General features: G+C 41.8%; 1 pseudogene; it reads right to left on the bottom strand.

Annotated features, from left to right (window-relative positions):
* Positions 1-5,733: 5,733 nt before the first annotated feature.
* The window catches only part of LOC102843882, a 17,538-nt pseudogene continuing 11,216 nt past the window's right edge, over positions 5,734-12,055 (bottom strand).

The raw sequence follows: 12,055 nt of genomic DNA on the forward strand, positions 1-12,055 counted from the left end.
AAGACCATGGCCTGTATCAGACGCACCTTAGTCTCCAGGGAGACACCATTGCTCTTCAGTACTTACTTAGCATATGAAATTAGGTATAATGATAGGATACATCCCTTGACACACACTTTTCCTGATTTTATACCACACATCCTCTCTTCATGGTTAAACAACTTCTTGGTCTGTGTACAGGTCCTCCATGCAAAGCTCTGGTTTGCCTGTTCGTGCTAGTATGCAGGCTTGTTACTGTGACACTGGAGGCTATTACAATAGTGTTTTCATTACCAACGGGGCCACCAGCTAGAGTGGACGGGCTTCAGCCAAGCTCCTAGGTCAAGCCAGACTCTGAAGGAGGATGTGGGAAGTGAAAAGCTTAAGAACTACGTGGGGAAACTGTGATATAGTCCAGAAGAACATCTTCCATTTGGAAGACACTCAAAACGAGGTGAAAGTTGCCTCCTAAAACTTGAATCTGTCTTACTGACGTGGCTAAAGCTTCCAGGGTCTTAACTGATGGGCCTTCGTTTGCTGAAGGAGAATGACTCCAAGCGAAGAGAAAGCTACACACATCCAATAATTGGGGGACGGAATGTACAAAGTATGACTAGAAACCTGGAAATTGTCAAGAGAGAGAGAATGAGAATGGATTGCTGAGTCATCAATATTCTCAGCATTACAAGCAGCCCATTTCCCATCATTTCCTCTGTTGTTTTTTCATTTCCTGTTAAGATTCCTATCACATTAAGTTGTTCTTCGTGAGGCTGTCCCACAAGCTCAGACTTCCTTTTCCTTCTTCCTAGTTCTTCTAACAGATTAGCATTTAGGGATTTGTCAACTGGTTAACTAATTTTGTGTTCCTTTTTTTCAATTCTGCTCTTTCATTTTATCAATGTATTATCGATTTCTGCAATTTTAGTCTCCTAACAGATTAGCATTTAGGGATTTGTCAACTGGTTAACTAATTTTGTGTTCCATTTTTTTCAATTCTGCTCTTTCATTTTATCAATGCAGTATCGATTTCTGCAATTTTAGTCTTCACATGTTTCTATTGACTTTCACCACTTGTCTCACATGTTGTTGGTTAGTTATGTGCCATCAACAACTACTCAAAAGCAACTCTACTGAGCCCCGTCCTATCCTGTGCCATCCTGGTCTTGCACACATTTTTACATTCTTCTGTTTTTCTCCATTTGTAAAAAGACATTTAAACAACATTCTTCTGGATGCCTTGTCAGGAAGTTCCAAGAGACTTTCTTCCTCTGAAAGACTTTCCTGTCCTATATTTTGGACACTCTAACTTTAGTTCCAACTTGATTTTTTGACTGGTTAACAAGTTACCTGTATTCTGCTATACACTGTGGTGCTCTCTGTGTGGGTGCAGGGGGGAAAATGCCATCAAAGGAGTAGGAAATCTAAACTGTGACAAAGCTTCTACTGACCTCAGTGGAGTCTCAGATGTACGCCAAGATAGATAAGGTACTGTGATGTGATACTCACTGTCCAGGTGAAATCCCCAAGGCTGGTGCCTTAGTGTCCTCTGAGGTGCTCCAAGGTGGTGTCCCTGATAATTCAGGCTTGGCACAATCCCCCAATTCCCACAGGGAGAAGGCGAGTTAGTTTAGAGTTGTGCAAGCTCCAGGCATCACATAGAACTGAGAAAAGCTGCCAATCAGTCACGCACTGTTTGGTAATAGAGGAAGATCAGTATCCTGATCTGTGGAAGGGCAGAGGGAACAAGAAGGAACAGCAAACTTTTCCTAACAGCTAACAACTGGTGTGGACACCTCATCAGACCCTGAGTTCCCACAAAAAAAAAACACCAGACATTCGTGGTACTGTGTTCCATCTGTCTTCTCAATCTGTTTTTCTTCAGATCTTCCTCTTTTTTTTTGTTCTCAGTATCCCAGGATTAGAATGGTTTTCTGATGTCTTTGTTGAACAGACCTGGGCCGGCTTCAGTCTACTCTGCCATCTTACCTGGAAATCTTCTATGCTGGGCATTAAGGAGCTGAAATGGATTAATACTGGTCATTTTCACTGATTCAGATACCAAGAAGGACAGATTTAAAAGGAAAGGTGTTAACATGCATCTTTTTTAAAAAAATTTATTATTTTGTGTGTGTACCATCAAATCGGATCTGACTGGTACAGGAGGAGATTGTCCCTCCTTCTCCAGTAGAGCATCTGGTGGATTTGAACCGTGCACCTCTGAGATTGCAGTATACCTTCCTGCCACTAGGCCACCAGAGCTCACCAACATGCATCCTTAAAAAGAACATTTCCAGAGACGCACGGTTCGAATCCACCAGATGCTCTGCCGGGGAAGGAGGGACAATCTCCTCCTGTACCAGTCAGATCTGATTTGACGGTACACTCACACCAAAATAATAATAAAAAAATTTAAAAAAGAACATTTCAAGATCTCAAAGTACAGTGCTGTTGGCAATTGGTTAGTATTCATAGGCAGACAAATACAAAGAAAGGTACCTCGTTAACACAACTTTGGTTCAAATTGAAATACCAGCCATTAATGCCAAAAATTAAGACATCAAAGAGCGATTTTACACCAGATGGGACACAAAACATCTACTGGAGGCAGCGACCATGATCAGGGCTCGGAATGTCTCACAGACACAGAGTTAATTGTTGGGGTTGGAGAAGCGGAAAGGGGACTCTGGATGTTCAAAGTGGCCCCAAGTCCTGGAGATGGAGGTTGCTTGGTTATTTCGAAGTACAGGCTTAAACAAGAAAGTCACCTTAGTGACTCTGCAGAGCAAACGGCAAAGCCGGACAGTGTGAGGCAGTTCTGTGACGTGCAGCCACCATGTCCCTCCGTCAGAGAACACACAGGTGAGAGAGTGGGATGTGCACTTGGTGGAGGTGGTCAGGGTGGAATGTTCTCTCTGGTCAATGACTATCTGTCCCACAGCTCACCGAGCATCTTTCATGTGGACTGGACAGGCTTGCTCTCAGCCTGTTTCGTTTCAGGTATTTAAGGTAAAATCTTAAGAAATGGACAGCACACATAGACAGGACACTGCCACATTTTCCTTATAATAACTTAAAATTGATCTGAAGCATGGGAGTCAGGTATTGGTGCTGTGATGTAGGTAACAGGGGTTATTGTTTGGAGGTGACCGGATCCAGGAACATCTTCTGCCAAGTGCTATATTCAGGAGGGGTTGGGGTTTTCTTGGTAGAGGATGCAGACTGAAACGTGAAAATGCAAAACGGTGCCTGTGGGAGCATGGAGTCACCCTGATGGCTGTCAGATTGTTTTCTTTTCTATCCTTTATGCATTTGTAGGGCAGAGACTCAAATCCTACACTCAAAGGTAGTTAGCCTGCTGGACTAGTTAACCTGTCGAACAACACCATTCAAACTCATAGTGACCTTGTAAGACTAGGTAGAGCCAGGTTTCCAAGACTATAAATCTTCACAAAAGTGAATGGCCACACCTTTCTCCCAGAGGCTGGTGGGTTCCAATCAGATTCTTTCTTACTGGTTTAACTGCTGAGAGTTTAGCCACAAGGCCACCAGGGAGGGCTCTGTTTTAGATTTTCAATGCTTACTTAAAAAAAAAAATAGTCACTTTTGCTTTTGTTGATTGCCTTCATGTGGAGCACGACTCACAGCGACCCTGTGAACAAAAGGCCTGAAGCCCGTCTACAACTGGTGACATTAATCAAAGTTCATGGAGTTTCTGGAGACAAGTTGTTTAGGAAGTGAATGCCACTCCTGCTTCCACTAGTCACTTTTGGGGGGGGGGAATTATATATGGAGTACTGCTTCATTTTACTCCAAATCTGAGATAATCAACTCTAACACTGAACTTAATTTGGGTGACTCATTTTACTTATTGGACGCAGGAGTGGCATCCACTTCCATAATAGCTTGCCTCCGGAAACCCTATGAACCTGGAGAGAGGATGAAAGGCACCCAAGCGTTGAGAGGACTCTCCTTCATAGGGTCGCTATGAGCCGCCTGCGACTCGACGGCACTTAACAACAGTAATATCAACATAGAGAGAGAAATCAGCTGGCCCAGTGACAGAAAGCATTGCTACTAAGGCAAAGGTGGGTGACTTAATTTGCAGCCCTCGGGCCTGTCTTTCATTGTTTTTGTTCCGACATTCCTCTAGGTCATATAGCCCTGGTGTACAAGTTGCCATACAGCAGTCAGTTGTGGTTGCTGTGAGGCTGAACACTGTGACACTGATATGTCAAATGCATTAATGGTTGGCTACCTAATGTGGAAAGAGAGTGGGGTGGAGCTCCCCGATTAAAACAAGCGTGGAAGCAGGAGTGGCATCCACTTCCGTACTAGGTTGCCTCCGGAAACCCTATGAACCTGGAGAGAGGATGAGAGAGACCCAACCGTCGAGGACTCTCCTTCATAGGGTTGCTATGAGTCACCTGGGACTCAGAGGTACTTAACAACAAGAACAACAACATTTTACTTACTTCCTTTTAAACATAATTACAAATTAACTTTACATGTTCAATGTAATACAGAAGAATACTTTTATGTTAAACTGCGAACAATTTATCTCTTTATTTTTTTATAGTTCAAATCTGAGTCTCAGGGGAAAGATGTGGCAATCAGCTTCAATAAGGATTGCTAAACAAAACAAAACATAAAATCTTTCAAGCAGCTTCCTTCTCAGTGGGGCCCTATATAGGACCGAGTAGAAGTGCCCTGAGAAGTCCCCAAGCCTGTCAATCTTTATGGAAGCAGATTACATTTTCTCTCCTGTGGAAAGGCTGGTGGGTGTGACCCCCCTCATGTTATTTTAGCTGTCAGAGCTTCACCAGCAAGTACCAGGCCTCCCGGGAATCTTGAGTCACTCTGATGCACTGCAATCTCAGAGGAGAGCGGTTCGAATCCACCAGATGCCCTGCTGGAGAAGGAGGGGCAATCTCCTCCTGTACCAGTCAGATCTGAGTTGATGGTACACACACACAAAATAATAATAATAAAAATTTTTAAAAAGGTCACTCTGAGTAAGAATAGGCTGGATAGTTGGCATTTTTTGTGGTTGTTGTTTGTTTTGTTTTTGTTTTTTAATGGAACATGGAAACAATCCCAGGTAAACAACAGATCTTCCAAGTCATTCTTCATTTCCGGGAGGCCACTATTTATTATTATAAATATGGAAAAGGCCAGCCGTGAAGCCAAAGTGGCAATACTGAAAATTTTAGCGGAAAAAGTCAAGAATAGTGATGTAGTCTTTTTAAGAAAGCGCATTTTATTGACTGGAAATCAGTGTGCATTTCTACACTGCTGTTCCTTTTTCTCACCGCTGATGAGAAACTCTAACTTTTAATTACACTGTAGTCTGAATGGTATAAGTTTATCACTAAAAATGTCTTCCTCTCTAGTGTGAATCTTATGGTGTAGTAAATGCAAGAACACCATTATTTTTCAGATTATTTACCTATATAAGGTTTCTCTCCAGTGTAAGTTGTGCTCAGGAAATACGCGAATGCTTGCTAAAGGCATACCAAATAGAGGACATTTATAGGGCTTCTCTCCACAATGAACCTTCAAGCTGATTTGCAAGCCTTAACATTTTAAGTAATGACTTTTGCCTTACAGATTTATTGTTTCACATTCCTATCAAATGGTCCAGAATCTGGTAAGGATTAAGTCCCATTTGAAGGTTTCTCTCGGCCATGAATTAATTGCCTGATGCCCTCCCAAGTTTGTGGTCTGTGAGTACAAGCCCGACCACGTATGTGAACGCTAAGATTTCTCCCCAGTATGAATTCAGTGACTTGCGAGGCTTTTCTGTTGAGTCAAGACTTTGGCACATTCGGTAGGTTTATGAGATCTCTCTCCAGATGGGATTCTCTGATGTTTGCTGAGATTTGAGCCCAAGTGAATGGCTTCCTCATCTTCCTTACCTTTGTGATTTTCCTCTCCAGGACGACTCTTGTAACCTGGAAGGACTGAGGGACTGCTAAAAGCCTTGTCACGTTCCTTCCCTGTGGAAGCTGTCTCTTCTCGATGGATTTTCAGATGAACTGTGAGATCTGAAAACTTATCCACGTCTATGCTGCACACTGGACATTTGTAAGTTTTCTTTCCAGCGTGGGTCCTCTTGTGTCGAGTGAGATGGGAGGCCGAGTTGAAGGCTTTGCTGCACTCCTTACATTTGTAAGGTTTATCCATGAAATGAATTCTCTGATGTTCTAGAAGATTCTCTCTTTTGGCAAAAGCCTTCCCGCATCTCTCACATTTGTACGGCTTCTCTCCGGAATGAATTCTCAGGTGTTCCACCAGTTTTGTTTTCCGGATAAACGCCTTCTCACATTCAGTACACTTGTAAGGTCTTTCTCCAGTATGAATCCTCTGATGAGCTGTCAGGCCCGAAGGTCGGCTGAAACCCTTGGAACACACGTGACATTTATACGGTTTCTCTCCTGTGTGCATCCTCTGATGGCGTGTCAAGTTGGAACCACAGTGAAAGGATTTGCGACATAAATCGCATGTGTACGGTTTCTCTCCTGTGTGAATTCTCATGTGAACTGCAACGTGCCCTTTCTGGTTAAAGATCTTGCCACATACATTGCATTTATACGACTTCTTTCCAGTATGGGCTGTTTGGTACGTAGTAAAGTTGACATCTCTGGAAACGTCTTTGACACCCTCGAGACATTCAAAAGAGACCGGAGCGGAATGAGTTCTCTGATGATTTGCTAACACTGACCTTTGACTAAAGGTCTTCCCGCATTCATCACATGGGTAAGATTTTTCTCGAGTGTGTGCTGTCTGGTGTTGCATATCCACAGTGCCTTCCTCACACCCACTTCTGACATTATGAGGAGTATTTTGAAGTGGAGGACTCGAAGCACCTTTACGCATGGAGTTCTCTGCTAGATTGCATTCAGACATTTCCCCTTTGGGATGAAATGCTGGTTTTTCAGTCAAAGGTGAACGAATGCTTAATTCACTGTGTTTTACATCTCTGCGCGGAGGCTGAGCTCTCTTCCTATTGAGACTTTTGTTGTCAGTTGTAACTACTCCCTCATCATCTCTTCCTCGACTCACAAACTCACGCCTATTTCCCCTGACTTGCCTGATGCAAAATTCCCCGATGTCATGGCTCTGTTGTCCTTCTGACATCATTATCTGTTGTGACCTTCCTTTGCTAATGATCTCTTCTGGTGATAATGCCTTGGTTTCACAAGTAGAAGAGATGGCTAAAAGATAGAAAAGAACCATAAGCTCTCTAGGAACAACAATTGGGAAATACGTCATCTTGAAAAATATTATTTTACATCAAAAAGAATACTTAAGCTCTGGTAGCCTAGTGGCAAGAAGCTGCACTGCAATCCCAGAGGTGAGTGGTTTGAATCCACCAGATGCTCTGCTGGAGAAGGAGGAGCAAGCTCCTCCTGAACCAGTCAGATCTGATTTGATAGTACACACACACAGACACACACACACACACACACACACACACACACACACAGAATTCTTAAAAGAGTTATGAAATTTCTTCCACTGTGTCGTTGAAATGTGTAGGAACACAAAGTTAATATGATTCCACTGTAAAAAAACAAAACAAAACAAAAAACCCCCAACTAACCCAAAAACCCAGTAACTACAATGAAAGAATCAGAACACAAGGAAAATGACACACGGTTGTAGATTTAATTAAAGCCACTGAACAACTTGTATAGAAATTGTCAAATAGAAAACTATTTTATTGTATAAACTTCACCAAATAGGAAAGAAAATAAAGGATGGTTGAGTTTATTTCAAATGTCCCAAAGCTGTACCACTCGCACTATGGAAATACAAATAATCCCTAAAAGGTGTATTTTCTCACCATCATCGTAAAGTACAGAAGAAGTAGCAAATGTACATTCCTGCCTCATTATGTGAAAGTAAATATTAATGCATGCTGATGCTGAATTATTTATAAACAAAGAGATGCTAAGGAAAAGACCTATAGATCATAATGGTAAGTGATCCAAAATAAAGTCATCTAATAAGATAAAAAGTGGAAGTGTAAACTGGTGCAACCACTGTGAAAGGCTGTATGATGCTCTCTCAAAAAGTTGCAAATAGAAATACCATTTGTTCCAGCAATTTCACTACTGGGAATATACTCCAAAGAAACCTTAACCGCCACCCAAGCAGATATATGCACACCCATGTTTATCGCAGCTTTGTTCAAAATAGTGAAGAGTTGGAGACAACCTAAGTGCCCATTAACAAACGAATGGATAGAGAAGCTGTGGTATATTCACACAATGGAATACTACGCTGCATTGAAAAACAAGGAACTCATGCAATATTATGCAAGATGGGTGACCCTGGAGGACATTATACTGAGTGAAATATCTCAGTCACAAAAGGACTTATACTGCATATTGGCACTGTTGTAAAATTGGACTGACATCGGGGTTAAGGGGAGACTGAGCAAGAGGGGATCAATAATGTACACTGCATTGAAACAGATGAGGGAGAGAACTGTTTAAAAGGAATATATGATTTGATATTATTGTAATGACAGGAGTCCAGAATGTAGGCTGCATACTGGCATGGACTCGAGGGGAGGGATTGTGCAATGATGAAAAAATGTTTCTTTTGCTTTTCAAAGAGAAGAACAAACTTGGGGTGGAGGGGTGGGCAGGGAGAAAAGTGCAACAGTGAATGAATGGAAATCCAAAATCTCTATACATTGTCATTAAAATTAATAATAATGAAACGTAGGAACTAAAAAAACCCAAAATCAACAAAGTAGGAACTCAGAACGGTAAACCAACAAGAACTATGAATAAAATATAAAGCAATTTAAGAAAACACCAAGGGTAAAATGAAAAACCACTTTTCTAAATACCTGTTTATGCTGTTGTTGTTAGGTGTCATCAAGGCGAGTATAACTCACAATGAGCCTATAAACCACAGATCTGAACCCTGTCCTGTCCTGTGCCAACCTCACACTTCCTGACACACTAGAGCCCACCGTGGCAGACACTGTGTCAATCCACATGGTTGGGGGGGTTTCTGCTCCTTTGCTGACCCTTTGCTTTTCTGAGTATCATGTCCCTCTCCAAAGAAAAGCAGCTCCTCCTAGCAACATGCCCAAAATATGTGAGGCAAAGCTTTATTTTGTGTCCAAAGAGCATTCTGGCTGCACCCTCTCCCAGACACATTTATTTTAGCAGTACATGGGATGTTCGGTATTCTCTCCAATACCACAGCTCAAAGGCATCAATTCTTTGTCATTCTTTTTCACTGTCTAGCATAGCAAGTGATTGGAAAGTGAACAGACTGAGAAACTGTAATACATTCGTATAATGGAATACTACACAGCACACGGGAGCAACAATTTAGAAAATTACTATATAACTTGGGAAGGACAAGAGAGCATTATGCTGAATGAACTAACTCAGTCTCTTAAGGACAAATACTGCATAAGACCATTATTGTAGAAATAGAAAGATAATTAGTAAAACATGTATGAGGACCTTAGTGGGGGAACGTAGTAGCAAAGGGGTGAAGATAGAAGGGCGGCTACATAAAGGAAATGGGAAAGATCTGGTGGGGATCTGAAAAGACAGGACAATGGTGAGCATATTTCAATGCTGATTAATTTTATAAAATATCATAAATAGGGAATGATTGTATGAAATCAGTATGAATGATGGTTGAAACACAATGGATACGAACTTTGTAAGCAAACCAATATAAAATAAAAATTTTAAAAAAGACCATGGCCTGAATCAGATACATCTTAGTCCTCAAACTGACATTCTTACTCCTCAATCATTTGGAAAGTTCCCTAAAACTGCTGACTTTCCCAGTGCAATACGTCTTCTGATTTCCTGACTGCAGGGACCAAGGATGTTGACTATGGGTCCAAGTAAGATGAAGTTGTTGACCGTATTAATCTTTTTCCCCATCAATCATGATGTTGCCTATTGGTCCACTGGTAAGGATTTTTGTTTTCTTGAGGTTGAGATGCAATCCATATTGAAGGCTGTATTCTTTGATGCTTCAAGTCCTCTGCACTTTCAACAAACAAGGTTGTGTCATCTGCATAACACAGGTTACTGATGAGTCTTCTTCCAATCCTGATGCCACATTCTTCTGCATAGAGTCCAGCTTCTTGAATCATTTGCTTGGCATATGTACATAGGTACGGAGAGAGCTTATAACCCTGACGCACTCCCTTCTTCATTTTAAACCATGTAGGATTCTGCATTTGTGCCTACAAAGTAGGGATTTTGCAACAGGCCTGAGAACTGGGGTTTAGTCAATGAAGCACGATTAATGAGGTGTTCACATTGCAGAGCGGCCAAATCTCTTCTGTATGAAGTTTTGACCCCAGTAAGAAACAGGCAGCCTTGTTTTGTTCAAAGATGGTGCTTACTATACCACTGTAAATGTGTCTGCCACCATCGTTAAGCAAAACAAATTTGCCTGTTGTTGTTGTTTTGCAACACAGAGTCAGAAATGACCCATAGCTGACCCTCCAGTGGGTTTTCAGAGGCAGTTAATTGCATGGGAGGAGACTGCCTAGGCTTCTCTCACCTAGCAGCTAGTGGATTTGGACCATGCACCTTCATGATCGCAGTGCAGCTTCTTATCATTAACCAATGGCAAACTGGTTTGAAGTCTAGTGTTGCGACAAAAACTGGTTATGTGGCAATAATACTCTTGTTGTTGTTGTTATGTGCTGTCCAGTCACTTGCGACTCATAGCGACCCTATATACAACAGCCCTAAACTCTGCTCTGTCCTGTGCCAATCGCACTGTCTCTGACACTCCCATCCCAATTACCCCAGTCACTGAATCAATCCACCTCATAGAGGGCCTTCCCCTCCTGCGCTGTCCCTCCACCCTCCCAAGCATGACATCCCTCTCCAAGGACTGGTCCCTCCTTGCAACATGTCCAAAGTATGTCAGACGGAGCCTCAGAATCCTTGCCTCCAAGGAGCAGCCTGGTTTAACCCTCTCCAGGATGAATCTGTTTGTTTTCTTAGCAATATGAGAATACTCTTAAATACTGAAAAACTAGGATGTGTAAAACACAATGAAGAATAATACATAAAACAATCTATTAAACTATTATAAATCCAGCAGGTACTTAATAGGTAAAAACTCAAATTCACTGCATGAGTTCCAACTCCTATTGATGGAGCATTGGATTTCCAAAACTCTACATGTTCATGGGAGGAGGCTACCTATCTTCTCTTGAACCCCCTGATGGATTTGATCCACTAGAAATACAGCCTCTTGGAAACAACCTTAGTGCCCATCAACAAACGAATGGATAGAGAAGCTCTGCCCATCAACAAACGAATGGATAGAGAAGCTCTGGTATATTCATACAATGGAATACTATGCTGCACTGAAAAATAAGGAACTCATGAAATATCATGCAAAATGGGTGACCCTGGAGGACATTATACTGAGTGAAATATCTCAGTCACAAACGGACAAAGACTGCATAGTGCCACTGTTGTAAAATGGGACTGACATCGGGGTTGGCGGAGATACTGATAAAGATGGGATAAATTATATATACTGCATTGAAACAGATGAGGGAGAGAACTATTTAAAAGCGGTATGTGATTAGGTATTATTGTCATGACAGGAGTCCAGAACAAAGGCTGCATAGTGGAGTGGACTTGGGGGCACGGGGATTGTGTATCAATGAAAAAATTTTTCTTTTACTTTCCAGAACGAAGGCTGCATAGTGGAGTGGACTTGCGGGGGAGGGATTGGATAACAAAGAATTTTTCTTTTACTTTTCAAAGAGAAGAACAAACTGGAGGGGAGAGGTGGGCAGGGAGGAAAGTGCAACAATGAATGAATGGAAATCCAAAATCTCTGTACATTTTCATTAAAATTAATGATAATTTAAAAAGATATTAAGTGAATGAATGGAAATCCAAAATCTCTATACATTTTCATTAAAATTAATGTTGTTGTTGTTGTTGTTAAGTGCCGTCGAGTCACAGGCGACTCATAGCGACCCTATATATAACAGCCCTCCTGATTTCTCTGTCCTGTGCCAATCGCACTGTCTCTGACACTCCCATCC

This window comes from Elephantulus edwardii, unplaced genomic scaffold, assembly GCF_000299155.1.
Source record: "Elephantulus edwardii isolate Elephantulus edwardi_28Jun2011 unplaced genomic scaffold, EleEdw1.0 scaffold00208, whole genome shotgun sequence".
NCBI lineage: Eukaryota > Metazoa > Chordata > Mammalia > Macroscelidea > Macroscelididae > Elephantulus > Elephantulus edwardii.